The sequence below is a fragment of the Haliotis asinina genome, chromosome 4, assembly GCF_037392515.1.
Source record: "Haliotis asinina isolate JCU_RB_2024 chromosome 4, JCU_Hal_asi_v2, whole genome shotgun sequence".
Taxonomy (NCBI): domain Eukaryota; kingdom Metazoa; phylum Mollusca; class Gastropoda; order Lepetellida; family Haliotidae; genus Haliotis; species Haliotis asinina.
The window spans coordinates 13,152,921-13,170,180 of record NC_090283.1 but is presented as its reverse complement, the minus strand read 5'-3'; positions in this window follow the sequence as shown (position 1 = coordinate 13,170,180).

Genomic DNA, 17,260 nt, shown 5'->3' with positions numbered 1-17,260 from the left:
CACATGAGTGAGGGAGTCCCTGTCATTGGAGGGGATGGGGGAAATTAGAGAATGTGTCACCTGGGTGAATCTACTTGGTCACATGGGTGAGGGAGTCCCTGTCATTGGTGGCAGATGCGGAAGTGGGCGATTTTCTTATCTTGGAGGGGTTAGATGTGTCATCTGAAAGGGGGAGGGGTATCTGTCATCTGGGGAGAGGGGCAGCATTTTGCCTCGACCCAAAAAACACTTGGACGCCCACCCCAGAAAGAGGAGGGGGATCTGTCATCTCACGGGTAGAGATGTGTCACCTAAAGGGGGGGTGGGGGAAATCTGACTACATGGGGGTACATGTGTCACCTGAAGGTAGATGAAACTCTCATCTGGGGGGAGGGGGGTATAGATGTGTCACCTGAAGGGGGAGGTGGTATCTGCCATCTGGGGGTAGTGGGGTCGGTAGATGTGTCCCTTGAAGATGGAGGGGTATCTGTCTCAGGGGCATTGATGTGTCACCTGAAGTGGGAGGGGGATCTGTCAACAGGGGGAAGTCCGGAGGGTGGTAGATGTGTCACCTGTAGGGGGAGGGTCACCTGAAGGGGTTGGGGCAGCATGTTACCTCGACTAACAAACATTGATCATGTGGACTGATGGGTGAAAGGATGCACAAAACTGCTCTACATGAAACAAACCAAACACATTATGAAGTCCTGGATGTGTTGTGGATACAATGAATAATATATTAAGTCTGACTGGACACAATGAATCGGTCTTCTGTGTCCATTCTCTACATGTGTGAGTATTGGACACACGTTTAATTGGATGCACATTTACGCATTGTGTTAAACCAACAAGGGGGTCCTCAAACAGATCTATTTGACCACATGAACATTTTCAGAAAATTGTTTTAACTACTTCACCATTTCTTAAGCAAATCCTTCACCTGAAGCTATGATACTGAATACACACTGTGATACAAATCTTCTCATGCTATGTTCTATCTGGTCATTAAACATTAAGCTTTGTAAACCCCCTGAAGACTGGATTAATCTACCTTGTTATGTAGTAACTACTCACTAGACATACCTGATTCAAGCACATTTCCAGGCAGTAACCTTTAACAATGTTTAACCTAAGGCAACACTTAAACCTACAGCTGTACAAACCACCCTAAGGACACCCTGAAGACACCCAGTAGTAAACAACTCCAACCTAGGATATATCTGGTCTGTGTACTGGACCAGTTCACAAGTATCACCTAAACCTGAAGCTATACAAACCACCCTGAAGTCACCCAGTAGTAAACAGCTCCAACCTAGCACATATCTGGTCTGCGTACTGGGCCAGTTCACAAGCATCAACTAAACCTCAAGCTATTTTAACCACCATTCCACCAAAACAATGATGTACACTGTCCTTATGCACAATCGGTTTGATAATTGGACCATTTCCAGAGAATACCACTGACCTGACGCTATACAATCCACCCTTAAGATGTATGGCTTTAACATTTACCCATGCTATGATGTATTTGGCTTCCATTTCACTACTTCACCATTTCTGGACACTGTTGCATGTAAGTTTTACATTTAACCCTTCTGACCCTCACAAAACCAACCTGAACATGAAATGCTCACAACAAAGTCTGTTTGACGACTCCAGCTCTTTTTCAAATTTCTACAAATCACTCTTCACATACTGTGTTAACCAAATCTACCCAAGCTATCGTGATTCTGATTTCCATCCCATTCTACTGGACCACTTTACCATTACTAGAAAATACATTTATTCTGTAATATTTGAAACAGAGTCTTACCACTACACCACAGCCACACCTACAGCCCTTGATACACCAATCAGTTAAACCTACCTGAATTATCATGTATCCATCCTCCATAATCTCCAGGGCATACGTTCTGATAACTCTCCACTTGACCCTGGATGCATCTATGGTTCCGATGAGTTTTAACTTTAAATTGTACATTTAAATACTTATCCTTATCTCATGATTTGCACGTCTCTCTCTTGCTTTGTATACATGAAGTTTCATATGAACAAATGGTGAAATATTTACACACACATTTCATCTACTGCAGTACACATGTAGACACCACATGGATATGGCTCAATTATTTGTCAGATAGAACAAGAGTCATCACAAGATGACATATCCCCCTGGCCCCCACATGTTTGAAAGGACAAATAATATGAAGGTTACTTGATGTTTTTTTAGACTAAGTTTGAATTGTTTCCATGGAATTCAAGAAAAATATGAACGCCATATATCTCTAACCAGCAAAAGTCACCATTTCAAGATCTGTCTCATATATCTTTCAAGATCTGTTGAAAGATATAAATCACAAAAACCTGTAAATCCCAAAAGACACCACTTTGGGGTCTGCTACACATATCTACCAAGTTATACTGACTTTTATTACTCGCCTGTATCCTCTATATATTAACAAGTTTTTGAGTTCTGCTACGGCAATGAAAGACACCTCATACTTTTGAGACTATGTCCGAAACGTTTCCATGGAAACTGAGAAAATAATAAATCACAAAAACCAGTAGATAGCAAAAGGCACCACCTTTGGTTCTGATTGATATGGCTACCAAGTTTTGCACAAAAACATAGAACAGTTTTGTAGTTCTGCTCCAGAAAAGAAGCCCATTCCTCCATTTTGAAAGGTCTCAATGGTTTCCACGGAAAAATAAAAATGCCAAATCATAGTAAACAGCAAAAGGCACCACTTTGTGGTCTGCGTCACATCTGGCAAATTTTGCTGAAAAATATTATGAAGGTTTCAAGCTGTGCTCTGGAAAAGAAGCCCATCCCTCCCCTGTTGATCTGCTTCCACAGAAAATTGGAAAATGATAAATCACCAAAATCTGTAAATAGCAAAACTCACCACTTTAGGTTCTGCCTCACATATCTGCCAAGATTTGCAGAAAGATATTAATTAGTTTTTAAGTTGTGCTCTGGAAACAAAGCCAGTCCCTCTATTTTGAGACTAAGTCCAAAATGTTTCCACGGAAACCGAGAAAATAATAAGTCTGAAAACCTGTTAATAGCAAGGAACCACTTTAAGTTCTGTCCGATGTATCGACAAAGGTTTGCAGAAAAATATTGAAAGTGTTTTTAGTTCGGCTCTGGAACCAAAGCCCATCCCACCATTAGACTAACACAAAAACGTTCCTTGGAAAAAAAACAAACAAACAAAATAAAATAAAAATGCCAAACATTTGTAAATAGCAAACGGGAGAACAATAGATTAAGTTTATTATATCTATAAAATTTTGGTCTATAAATATTTTTTTAGCTATGCTCCGGAATCAAAATGCTTACTGACGGACAGACGAGGTGTCGACTATATCCCCTTGCATGTAATAAAAGTATTTTATGTCTTTTTTTCTACATAACAGTTTCCCTGCAATATTTATATATGCTGTCACTCAGTTTCCCTGGCCTTGTATTCAGCTGGGCACAGTTGATTCACAATCCTGAATCAGACAAAAGCATACCAAAGGGAGCATACTCTACCACCAAATATTCAAATTACCTCCCCCTTGTCTACTGTTAGATACAAATAAATACCCTGTTGCATAATCCACCACTTCGTTGTTCTGGTGGATAACAAAATCACAATAAGTCTCAACAGTGATTCATCCTTACATATCTGCTGACAGCAATAATTTACTCCAAAGTTTAGGGTCACTACAACTTGAATGTACAATGAAACCCAGGATACACAGATACATTACAGTTTGCTGTAAATCGTCTTGATAACTGGATTTTATTTTGAAAACCTCATGGAAAATCCAAAACGTTCATGATACACGTATTTAGACCTTCTTGCACATGGTGCAACCTCAGGTAAGAAATAAACTTGTGACACTAGACAACAGGTTGCACCAGCAGCTCCATATACAATTATACACAAACCTGGAGTGATGTCATTTAGAACATCACAATAATAAGAAAATACTCTGATAAGATAACTTAACTTTTTCTTCACAAAATTTCATGTCATGAACTATGATACTCAGCCACTGTGTGTGTTGTCATCAAAGCCACTAATCAAGACAATGTCACATCTTACTGTATTTCAAATGGAATCTGTGTTCTTTGACAAGCAAACTATTAACATGAATGTATTGTGGCTATGACTGCCAATACAGAAAATGAAGTTTCTTTCTACATTTCTGAACACTGGGACAGTATGGCTGCTGACATATGTCACATTCGGGGGATTTTGTAAAGGGACAGCACATGTGGATGGGTTCAGTGACAGGGACAGGAGTGGGAGGTTTTATTTTTTTCCCACTTTTAGCTACATCCCTGCAATATCATGGCAGGAACACTAGACATGAGCTTCACACACAGTACCCATGTAGGTAATGAAACTTGAGCCCTCTTCAATACTGAAAGGGGTGTTGACCTCCACCCATAAACTGGCTCCTAAACCCACAAAGAATGTGACAAGCATGTGACTCCAATAGCAAGTCACACTAACTCTAGGCCATCAAGGGAGTGATCCACCAATACCAAATAGCAAGGCACAAATAGCAAGGCACACTAACCCCAAGATTCTGAAAGTGGTGTCCCTTCCACACCATGGTGCCTTAACCCTTAAGACCTATAAAGATGACTTCCACCCACACCATGGCACCTAGGAATGAAAGGAATTCCCCACCCACAAGGCACCATTACCCTAAGGCATTAAAGGGGTGCCCCAACCATATCAAAGCACCCAGATCCAAAGACTCTGAAAGGGGTGTTCCATCAATAACATGGCGCCCTAACCCAATGACATCAAAGGGGTGCCCCACCGACAGCTTGACACCATAACCTTAGGACCTTTAAAGGGGTGTTCCTACCATAGCATGGGACCCTAACTATAATACCTTTAAAGGGATGCCCCACCCATAGCATGGCACCCTCACCCAAAGACCTTAAAAGGGGTGCCCATGAATAGCATGGTACCCTAACCGTAAGACTCTGTAAGGGGTGTTCCACCCATACCACAGTGCTCTAACCCTAAGATTCTCTAAGGGGTGTCCCACCCATACCATGCCAGCCTAACCGTAAGACTCTGTAAGGGGTGTCCCATCATACCATGCCAGCCTAACCCTAAGAGTCTGTAAGGGGTGTCCCACCCATACCATGCCAGCCTAACCCTAAGAGTCTGTAAGAGGTGTCCCACCCATACCATACCAGCCTAACCCTAAGAATCTGTAAGGGGTGTCCCACCCATACCATGCCAGCATATCCCTAAGAGTCTGTAAGGGGTGTCCCACCCATACCATGCCAGCCTATCCCTAAGAGTCTGTAAGGGGTGTCCCACCCATACCATGCCAGCCTATTCCTAAGAGTCTGTAAGGGGTGTCCCACCAATACCATGCCAGCCTATCCCTAAGAGTCTGTAAGGGGTGTCCCACCCATACCATGCCAGCCTATCCCTTAGAGTCTGTAAGGGGTGTCCCACCATACCAGGCCAGCCTATCCCTAAGAGTCTGTAAGGGGTGTCCCTCTCATAGCAAGGAACCCTAACCATTAAACGGGTGTCACACCCATACCATGGCTCCCTGTGCTCCCCAACTGTTATGTTATGCCAACCATTAAGTACCTCAGCTAACACAACCAATATAGACAACAGTGCTTAGAATGAAGGAAGTGACTGTGAGGCTTCACATTCCTTCATGTAGTATTTGCGTCAGAGGATTGGAATCTGAATGTTAAACTCTTAATATTCAGGCTATGACAAAGACCCTTGACTAATACCCTGAAACTGAAATGAAGAAATTAATCCAGAAAAAATTGCTTGGTCAGTTGGTGTTCGTGGTCAGCCACATTGACAAAAGTGCTGAGAGCGTCGAAGTAAGATTCTCTTAGCTCAGTCACTAGATTTGGTTTCAAAGAATGACATCTTAGATCTTAAACAGCATCTCTATCCTACTGGCTGTTGGTACAATTATTACCCTAGGATACAACCTCTGGTACCTGTGAAACCCTCAGCACACAGCTGGATGACCACTGGAACACTCAACCTGTTGCAGGGTCATTACCTGAGACACCCTCAGAACATGGCTAGACAACCACTGAAACACTCAACCTGTTGCAGGCCATTACCTGAGACACCCTCAGAACATGGCTAGACAACCACTGAAACACCAAACCTGTCGCTGGGCCATTATCCTTACATCATGCTAACAAACATCAAGTAAATACCTGTGCAAAGGAACGTCTTACCAAAAATGCTTTGAAGTACCTTCAAAGAAACACCCTGACTGACCTGAGTCACACTGTAGTGCTACCCAGTCTACCAAGGTAGTTGCTCTCTGCACCATATGGCATCTCAGAAGACTTGACTTCAACAAACATATTCATAGTCATACAAACATATTCATAAGCATGAAATTTTTAATTACTACAGAAAACATTTTATGTCTTTTTTAAAATAATGGTTTCCCTGCAATGATCATATATGCTGTCAGTCAGTTTCCCTGGCCCTGTATTCAGCTAGGCACAATTCACAATGCTGTATCAGACAAAAGCACACCAAAGGGAGCTTACTCTTCCATCAAATGTTCTACATTACCTCCCCCTTGCTTACTGTCCAGATACAAATAACCTCCTCATTGCATTATCAAGCAGAACAAAGGAAACTGATCAACTACATTTGGCTATGTCTCTAGTGTTTTAATGAAAACTATATCAGAGCTCCAGATAAGGTGCGTATTTTCATATTTTACTCAATAAAAATCACATTTGCTCAATTAATTACAAATCTGGGAGTACAGAAAACGCATAAGAATTACTCAAAACCCAATAGGTCTATAATACCTGGCGTACTTTACTCTATCAACTAAACTGGTTAGCGCATGATAATTCCTCGTGGAGCCCGAACTCTACATCAATGTTAGCAAATGTGAAGTCATGCCTATATATTCATATGCTATTACAGCCGTAGCCACTGCCTGGAGATGAGTGTAGTAGTCATGTGACTTCCATGTTGCCTGTTCAAAAATGACTGCCTGCTACTTGAAAATACTTGAGAATTACTAAAAAGTTATGTCTATTGAAAACCATTTATGTTTACATATTTAGAAATAGGAAGACACTCTTCACAAAAGTACCAAATTCTTTAAACTAGTGGGAAAATACAAAATGCTAGTTACTCCTTAAGAAATGCAATTACTCATACATAAACAGACGGATGTAACTACTCAAGTGCTTGAAAAAATATCTGGAGCTTTGCTATACCATGTCAAACTGGGAAAATTCTAACTCACCATCTGAACTCATGAAAGTACATGATCACCTCAAAGAAACTTGTCATTTTGGGGTAAGGAAGGATCTCACCAGGGTCGGGGAGGATGTGTTACCAGAGTCAATCTGCATGGTAACCTGGGGGAGGATCTGTCATTTGGGGGAGGATGTGTCACCTAGGTCAATCTACATGGTCACCTAGGGGAGGATCGGTAATCTGGGGGAGGATGTGTCACCTGGGAGAATGTGATATCTTGGTGAATATACATGTTTAACTGAGAGTGGCGTCACTGTCATCTACGAGAATGTATCAGCTGGGTGAATCCACGTGGTGACCAGGGGCAGGGTGTCCCTGTTATCCCAGAAGAAGGATATTTCACCTGAGGTAGGGAGTCCCTGTCATCTTGGGGAAGAATGTGTCAGCTGGGGAGAGGGTTCTTGTTATCTGGGTGGAGGTCACCTGGGGTAGGGGGTGCCTTTGATCTTGGGGGAGAATGTGTCAGCTGAGGAGGGAGTCTTGTCATCTGCAGGGAGGTTGTGTCACATAGGGGACGTGCCAGTCTCATCTGTGGGGGGGTTTGATAAATGGGGAAGGGGTCCTTGTCATCTGGAGGCAGAATGAGTTATCTGGTTACATATACATGGTAACCTGGGGAGGGAGTCATCTGAGGGGAGGGTGTCCCATCTTGGGCAGGGGGTCCTGTAATCTGCTGGGATGGTGTGTCAGCAGGTGGAGGGGTCCCTGTCATCTGGGGGCAGGGTGTGTCAGTTGGAAAGGGGTCCCTGTCATTTGGGGGAGGGTGTGTTACATGGTAAAATCTACATGGTAACCTGGTGTAGGGAAAACCTCTCATTTGGGTGGAGTGGGGTGGGGTGATGGTCCCTCTCATTCATCGAGAGAGAATGTGTCACCTGGGAGATGATGTCACACCTGGGTAAAGCTGCACTATCACCTGAAGTGGGATGAAGATCTCCTACCATGCGTGTGTGGGTGCATGCATGCGTGCTTCTGTCCGTCATTTTTTATGACTGAAACCCCAGACGGTCTCACTTGTGGTACGAAGAGCATCAGTCTTTCTAGTACTAATCCTTGTCCTTGAGTTTACTAATCCCTAATGAAGTCACAGTAGTCAAAGTTAGGAAGGATGAATGATATATGTGTAGCGGCCACAAAATTTCCGAGTCCCGTGAAGTGGCCACAAAATTTCAAAGTCCCGTTCTGGGATTCGAACGACGGACCTGATGATCCGAAGTCGGACGCCTTGTCCACATGACCAAAGAGGTTAACCCCGTGAGCAAGCTGACAAGGTAAGGTCATCTGTGGGATGACTCCACACCCTGCTACATACGCAGTCTTTCTAACCCGTTTCTGTTTAATTTATATTTAAGACTCAAAATGCAATTTTATAGGACTAGTTTTTTCACTAGATATTTGATTAGCATCTCCCATTTAACAAAGCCACTCTTTTTTCGGACTAAATGATACCTGCCATTCATTTTCTCAATCAGATAAATTAGTAAGCCCATTGTTCAATATTCTTGTTGCATCAGTAGGGGTTACTTAAGTCGGTTAACATGTAATGATATAAAAGAAATACGAATGTTATTAGTAGTTTTGGCTACATCACGAAAATGACCGATCATATCGGGTGAACCAGTTCACAGTGCCACACATATCTACCAAGTGTTGCTGAAAGATATAAGAAGTTTTTGAGCTCTTCTCCAGAAATGAAGCCCACCCAACCATTAGACTAACACCAAAATGTTCCATGGAAAAACAACAACAGAAAAATAAAAATGCCAAAACTCTGTAAATAGCAAAAGGCACAACTATAGGTTGAGATTATTACATCTATCAAGTTTGGTCTAAAAATATTGAACGGTTTCTGAGGTATGCTCTGGAAACAAAATGATTACGGACGGACAGAGGGATGGACGGCAGACGAGGTGTCGACTTTATCTGAATAGCACTCTAACCGTAGGACCATTAAGGGGTAACAAAAACCACAGCCTTGAACCCTAACGTGTTCCATCCTGAGGAAGATAAATAATATTGATGATACATGACTGAACCCTATGCAGACAACAAAGCTCAAAACTTGTATTGAGAAAGACAGGAGAGTATGCAAGTAGTACCCGACTGCCATGTAACGTCATGTCATGTCATGTCATGCCAACCAGTTTCAATTCTATTTCAAACCAATACTGACCTAGAAACAGTACTTGGAATGGAGGAAGTCACTGCAAGCCACAGATTTGTTCCCTAGTATTTGAGAGGATTTAAGCCAAAATAATATTTATATACTCATAATATTCAGGCTATGACAAAGACCCTGATGTAAAAACTCTACATGGACCGATGCAAAATAATTCAATGATGGTTCTCCTTGGTCACATAGTGTTTGAGCAACAATGAACTCTGATGTCAGTGAACTCCAGCTCATTCCTGCCATATGAGTTCAATATTCCCTACAGCTCAAGCAAGAGCCATGTCATGTCCACATTTCCCACTTTCACCTGCCTCTTACATTACCACCAAACTGATGCATGAACTGGATTATCTCCATTCCAGTCAGAGTTAGCTTGACAGATGTTTATTGAACCCAATAATACAGTCTTACCTTGGAGACATACATAATATGTAGGCTATGACAAAGAACCCTGACTTACAAACTAAAATCTAAATGCTGCATATGAATAAAAGACAATTTTGCTGGGTCAGTTTGTGCTTGAGCAACACAGACAGACCTGCTGAAATAATATTTATAAATGTTCAGAGGGTCCATGAAAGACTCAGCTCAGTGACTAACTTTGGTTTCAGACGCTGCGAAACTCAGTTCATGAATTCATGAAGTCTTCATGAAGTTCATGAAGACTTCATGAAGAGTTCATGAAGTGTTCATCAACTTTAGCTTAAATCTTCATGAACTTACTTCATGAAGTAAGTTTAATCTTATTCACTACAAATTTCCAGAGTAAACTACATTAAAAAGAAAATACAGAATAAATATTACAAACTTCAATACTTTTATTTATGTTTGATAAGTTGTTATGTAAACAATTACAGATGAGGCATAAACTTAGTTTCAACATATTTAATTAAGTTTAAATTATCAATAAATCCAATCTCTCGTGGCATTACTAGTGTTTGTCTAATAACTTTTGTTGTTGTTTCATAATATATACAATAAACAATGCATGAACGAACGCTAAACAATTCTGTGCCTAATAGGAGTTGTTTTAGTAACATCGGGACAGTTCAAGGTAAAACTTACCTTCGTAAAATAGCTGCATAACCAGTTGGTACTGAGGAAGTTTTCTACTTGTCTTCCTTATTCATATTTACTCCATAAAGTAAAGTTTTCCTGTCAAAATTGTCTCATTTCTTTGAATTTCTCCCGTGATTGCTCACGATCGGACGTGCATGCAGATACTTTACTATCGTAAGGACGTCTTCCGCAAAGTTTATAACGAAGCAAAAACATAAAACAGTCAAAAACATTAACAGTTGACTCGGTACTAGAAATAAAAGAAATGTGGAAAAATATTTTGATATCGCCATGCTTCTGACAGCTTTCTTAACCCGCAAGTTGATCTTCTCGTTGAAAACATTCAATGCTCTCGATTTTAGAACACATTCCGCTGTCACTCCCTGTCCAGCACGATATGACCCTAAAACTACGTCAGTTTTGACTAATGAAATAAAATTTATGACCGGAGACATGTGCATGAACTATTCCTCCAAATTATGATCGACAACGGAACGTGAACTCAGAACATGTTTTTACGGGATCCCCGCCGTTGACAATAATACGACATGTATATTGACAAGTTCTAATTTCAATATTCATACCTAAATATTGTAATTCTTGCCATTAATTGTTCATAAGAAGAGAAATTATACGCTGTTGGTATGATGAAGTAACTTTCGCGCCAAAACTGCCCCGCACTTCGTTCTTCCGAAATCTATTGCAACTTCAAGAACGGATAACAATAATCATACGGCTTATTTTATTTATAGACGCGATTTATTTCTGATCTGAGCGTTTATATTTACACTTAATTTTTCTTTTCTATCAAAAAATGTCTTTACTTCAAACTTGCAACATTCGATACGGAAAGACGCGACCGTTTCACGGCATGACGCCATTGCTGCTGTCTTCGAGCTCAATGACATCCCTCATCTTCAACAGCATCTGTATCTTACTGGCAGTTGGTACAATTACTACTCAGGGATCACACTTCTTGTCTGAGACACACAATCAGAACAGAGGTGGACAACCACTGGAAACACTCCACTTGTTGCCGGGTTATTATCCTCACAACATGCCAACATACGGATTCCTGACAATTCCTGAGCAAATTATCCACTTTGATGTACTTACATAGGTATTAAATACCTTGAATGAACTGAGTGACACTGTAGTGCTAACTCATCTACCAAAGGTAGCTCTCTCTACATCACATGACATCTCGGAAAATTATCTTCAACAAACATATTAATAATCATGAACAATTTCATTATTTCACAAAAACATGTGGTATCCTTTTCAAAAAACGGGTTCCATATATACTGATCATGTATGCTATCACTCAGTTTCTGTCCTTGTAGGCCGCTGGGCACTGATGCTTCAATAGACAAAAAGCAGACCAAGGGTGCTTACTCTTCCACCTAATGTTCTAAATTATCTCCCCCTTGTCTACTGATCACATACAACCCCTGTTGCATAATCCACCACATTAAAGAAAAGTGATCAATCACATTTGGCAGCTAAACAGTATGTCTATCATGTGCTTATGAAACCATATGTTGTCTAATTGGGAAAATCCTAAATAACCAGTTGACCTCAAGAAACAACATGGTCACCTGAAGGAAATATGTCATTTTTTGATACACAAACCACCCTAAAGACACCCTGTAAGTATACATACATATTTTACTTCATCACTTCCAGAGAATAAGTCTAAACTGAGCTAAACAAACCACCCCGAACACACCCTGTAATGTAAATATACACCAGCTAGCATGTTCCTTACTTAATGACTTCCAGAGAGTACCTTCAACCTGAAGCTACACAAACCACCCTGACGACAACCTGTAATTTAAATCTTCCCCATATAGCCTCTACACATACTTTACTTCATGATGTCCAGAGAATAACTTTAGCCAGGAGCTACACAAACCAACCTGAAGACACCTTGCAAATCAGAATCTAACCCAGCCAGCATATATCTGACCTCTATACACAGTTTACTTCATGACTCCCAGAGAGTACCTTTAACCTGAAGCTACACAAACCACCCTGAACACACCCTGTAATGTGAATCTACCCCAGCTAGCATGTATCTGGACCGTATACACACTCTACTTCATGACTACCAGAGAATATCATTAACCTGGTGGAACACAAACCACCCTCAAGACAGCCTGTAATCTGAATCTACCCCAGCTAGCATGTATCTGGACCCTATACACACTCTACTTCATGATTACCAGAGAAAAAAAATAACCTCGAACTACACCAACCACCCTGAACAGAAGATGTAATGTAACTTTAAACACGCTACCCTGTATCTGGGCTCTATACATGGTCTGCTTGATGACTTCTAGAGAATACGTTCAATCTGAAGCTACACGAACCAGCCTGATGACATGGTACCGCCTGAATCTACCCCCGTTAGCATGTATCTGGCCTCTATACATTGTTTCTTCACGACTTTCACAGAATATGCTTTACTTGAGCTACACAAACCACCCTGAAGACATGGTGTCATCTGAATGTACCCCACCTCGGATGTATCTGGATTCTATACAGTCTACTTCGTGACTTCCAGAGAACAAAACTAACCTGAAGCTACATTAATCGCCCTGAAGACACCCTTGACTATAAATCTATCCCAGCTAGCATGTATCTGGCCTCCGTACACACTCTACTTGATGACTTCTAGAGAATACCATTAACCTGAAGCTACAAACACCACCCTAAAGACACCCTGCAAATCTGAATCTACTCCAGTCAGCTGTATCTGGCCTCTATACATAGTCTACTTCATGACTTCCAGATAATAAGTTTAAACTAAGCTACACAAACCATCCCGATACACCCTGTAATCTAAATCTACGGAAGCTAGCATACATCTGGCATCTATACACAGTCTACTTGGTGACTTCCGAAGAATACCTTTAACCTGGAGCTACAAACACCACCCTTAACACACGGTGTCACCTGAATTTACCCCAGCTAACATGTATCTGGCCTCTAGACATCGTTTGCTTCATGACTTACAGTGAATACATTTTACCACGGCTACACAAACCGCCCTGAAGACACCATGTAAGCTGAATGTAAATACGCCAGCATGTATCTGGCCTCTCTACATAGTCTACTTAATGACTTCCTGAGGATAGCCTTAACCTGAAGCTACACAAACCAGCTGAAGACTTCCTGTAATCTAAATCTACCCCAGCAACCATGTATCTGATCTATATAAAGTCACCTTAATGATTTCTAGAGAATGCTTTTAACCTGGAGCTACACAAACCAGCTTAAACACACCCTGTAACCTCTACCCAAGGTAGCATGCATTTGGCCTCTATGCACAGTCTACTTCAGGACTTCCAGAAAATAATTACAAATTGAGCTAGACAAACCCCCCTGAAGACACACTGTAATCTGATTCTACCCAAGCTAGTATTTGTCCTGCATTTATACACAGCCTGTGTCATGATTTCAAGAGAATACCTTTAATCCAAGCTACACAAACCACCCTGAAGACATTGTGTCATCTGAATCTACCCCACATAGGATGTATCTGGCTTCTATACAGTCACCTTGGTGACTTCTAGAGAATAAAATTAACCTGAAGCTACACTAATCACCCAAAAGACACCCTGCAAATCTCAATATACCGCAGTTAGCATGTATCTGACCTCTATGCACAGTTTACTTCATGATTTCCAGAGAGTAAGTTTAAACTCAGCTGGACAGACCACCCTGAACACACCTGGTAATCTCAATCTACCCCAGCTAGCATGTATCTGACCTCTATGCACAGTCTACTTCAGGACTTTCAGAGAGTAAGTTTAAACTCAGCTGGACAGACCACCCTGCACACACCTGGTAATCTAAATCTACCCCAGTTAGCATGTATCTGGTCTCTATGCACAGTCTACTTGGTGACTTCCAGACAATAAATTTAACCTGCAGCTACACAAATCACCTTGAACACACCCTTTAATCTAAACCTAAACTCCCTCGCATATCTCTTGACTCGATACACAGTCTACTTAATGACTTCCAGAGAGTACCTTTAACCTTGAGCTGGACAAACCACCCCGAAGACACCCTGAAATCTAAATCTGCCCCTCCTAGCAAGCATCTGGAGTCTTAGTAACACACAGTCTACTTTTTCATTTACAAAGAATACCTTTCACCTGGAGCTACACACAACATCCTCAAGACACCCTGTAACCTAAATCTAGCCAAGACAAAATGTATCTGGCTTCTGTTAGAGTCTCCGAAATAATTTCCAGAGAATACCTTTGACCTGGAGCTAAACAAACCACCCTGGACACACCCTGAAATCTAATATACCCCAGCTAGCATGTATCTGGTCTCTCTACACATTCTACTTGGTGACTTCGAGAGAATACCTATAATGTGAACTGGACAAACCACCCTGAACACACCCTGTAATCTAAATCTACCAGTTAGAACATATCCAGCCTCTTTATATTGTTCTTTTCATGATTTCCAGAGAATACCCTTAACATGGATCTACACAAACCAAACTAAAAACACCCTATAATCTGAATCTACCCAAGCTAGCATATACCTGACCTCTATACACAGTTGACTGCCAGAGAATAAGTTTAAACTCAGCTAGACATACCACCTTGAACACATCCTCTAATCTAAATCTACCCCAGCTAGCATATATATGGCCTCTATACACAGCCTGCTTCATGACTTCCAGATACTTTATTTAACCTGAAGCTACAAAAACTACCCTGAAGACACCCTGTAATCTGAATCTACCAAGGTAGCATGTATCTGGCATCTATACACAGTCTGCTTCATGACTTTCAGAGACTATTTATTTAACCTGAAGTTACAAAAACTACCCTGAAGATACCCTGTAATCTGAATCTATCAAGGTAGCATGTATCAAGCTCTCCTGTGTCTGGACAATATACAGTCTCTCTGACCACTTGATCATTTCCACAGCATTAAAGGGAAGCTACACAAAATCTACCTCTGCTAGCATTTATCTGGACAGTGTATAGTCTGTTTGTCCACTTGGCCATTTCTACAGCATTAACAGGAACCAATACAAAATCTATCCCTGCTAGCATGTATCTGGACACGTTGACCACAATGACAGGAAGGTGTACAAAATCTATATGGACACTCTACAGTCTTTTTGACCACTTGACCATTTCTACAGCATTAACTGGATGCTGTACAAAATCTCCCTCTGCAAGCATGTATCTGCATGGACACTGTAAAATCTACTTGATCACTTGACCATTTCTACAGCATTAACTGGAACCTATACAAAATTTATCCCTGCTACCATGTATCTAGACAATGTACAGTTGACCACTTGACCATATCTACAGCATTAACTGGAAGGTTCACAAAATCTACCACTGCTAGCTTGTATCTGGATTCTGTATAGTCCATTTGACTACGTCACCATTTCTACAGCATTAACTGGAACCTATACAAAATTTATCCCTACTAGCATGTAGCCAGACTCTGTACAGTCTCTCTCACCACTTGACCATTTTTCTACAGCATTAACTGGAAAGTTCACAAAATCTCCCATGGCTAACATGTATCTGGACACCGTACAGTCAACTTGACCACTGGGCCATTTCTACAGCAGTAACTGGAACCTATATGAAACCTGTCCCCGCTAGCATGTATCTGGACAGTGGACAGTCTATTTGACAACTTTTTGAAGCCTGGGCAGAAAATATCATAAGCAGTTAGCATGTCCTGAGAAACCATTATAGACAAGAGGTTCATCATCAGTGCATCATCCCAGAATAATTTCTGCAGTACTGCTGTCTGACTAAAAGGAAAAGGCATGGGTATGAAATGTCAATGGAGGCACCCATAAGGGGGGATAATGCAAGTGACAGGGATACCCTGTGGGATGAGATGGCCATGGCACCTCACAGGCAGCTTGGGTTCAGTGCACATTATTATCATTATCATTAACACTTCTTAGTATGTTGCCTAGAGGATGTGAAACATTTACTCACCCAAACCCCCTTCAACACACCCTTCTATCTAAACCTAAAGGAATCTGGTGGTTGTGAAGTCTATTATAATCTGACCAATTCAGCAGTAACACCTTCAACCTCAAGTTAAACATGTCACCCCAATGGCATCCTGTAATCTCAACCTACCTTTGCTACGAACTGTACACAGAGTCTCCTTGATCACTTGAAATTCCATGGAAGACCTTGCAGTCATCTCCGGTAGAGTGTGTCACCTGTCTCAAGCTACATGAACACTTGGGGGTGAGGAGTGTCTGTCATCTGGGGTAGGGTGTATCACCTGAGTCAAACTACATGAACACCTGGGGGTGAGGCGTGTCTGACATCTGGGATATAGTGTGTCACCTGGGTTAAGTTACATGAGGACCTGGGGATGAGGGGTGTCTGACATCAGGGGTATGGTGTGTCACCTGGGTCAAGCTACATGAGCACTTGGGGGTGGGGGTTGTATGTCATCTGAGGTAGGGTGTGTAGCCTGGTCAAGTCACATGAACACCTTGGGGTGAGGGGTGTCTGACATCAGGGGTATGGTGTGTCACCTGGGTCAAGCTACATGGACAAATAGGTGTGAGGGGTGTTTGACATCTGAGGTATGGTGTGTCACCTGGGTCAAGCTACATGAGCACCTGGAGGTGAGGGGTGTCTGACATCTTACATGAATACATGGGGGTGGGGGGTGTCAGTCATCTGGGGCACGGTGTGTCGCCTGAGTCAAGCTACAT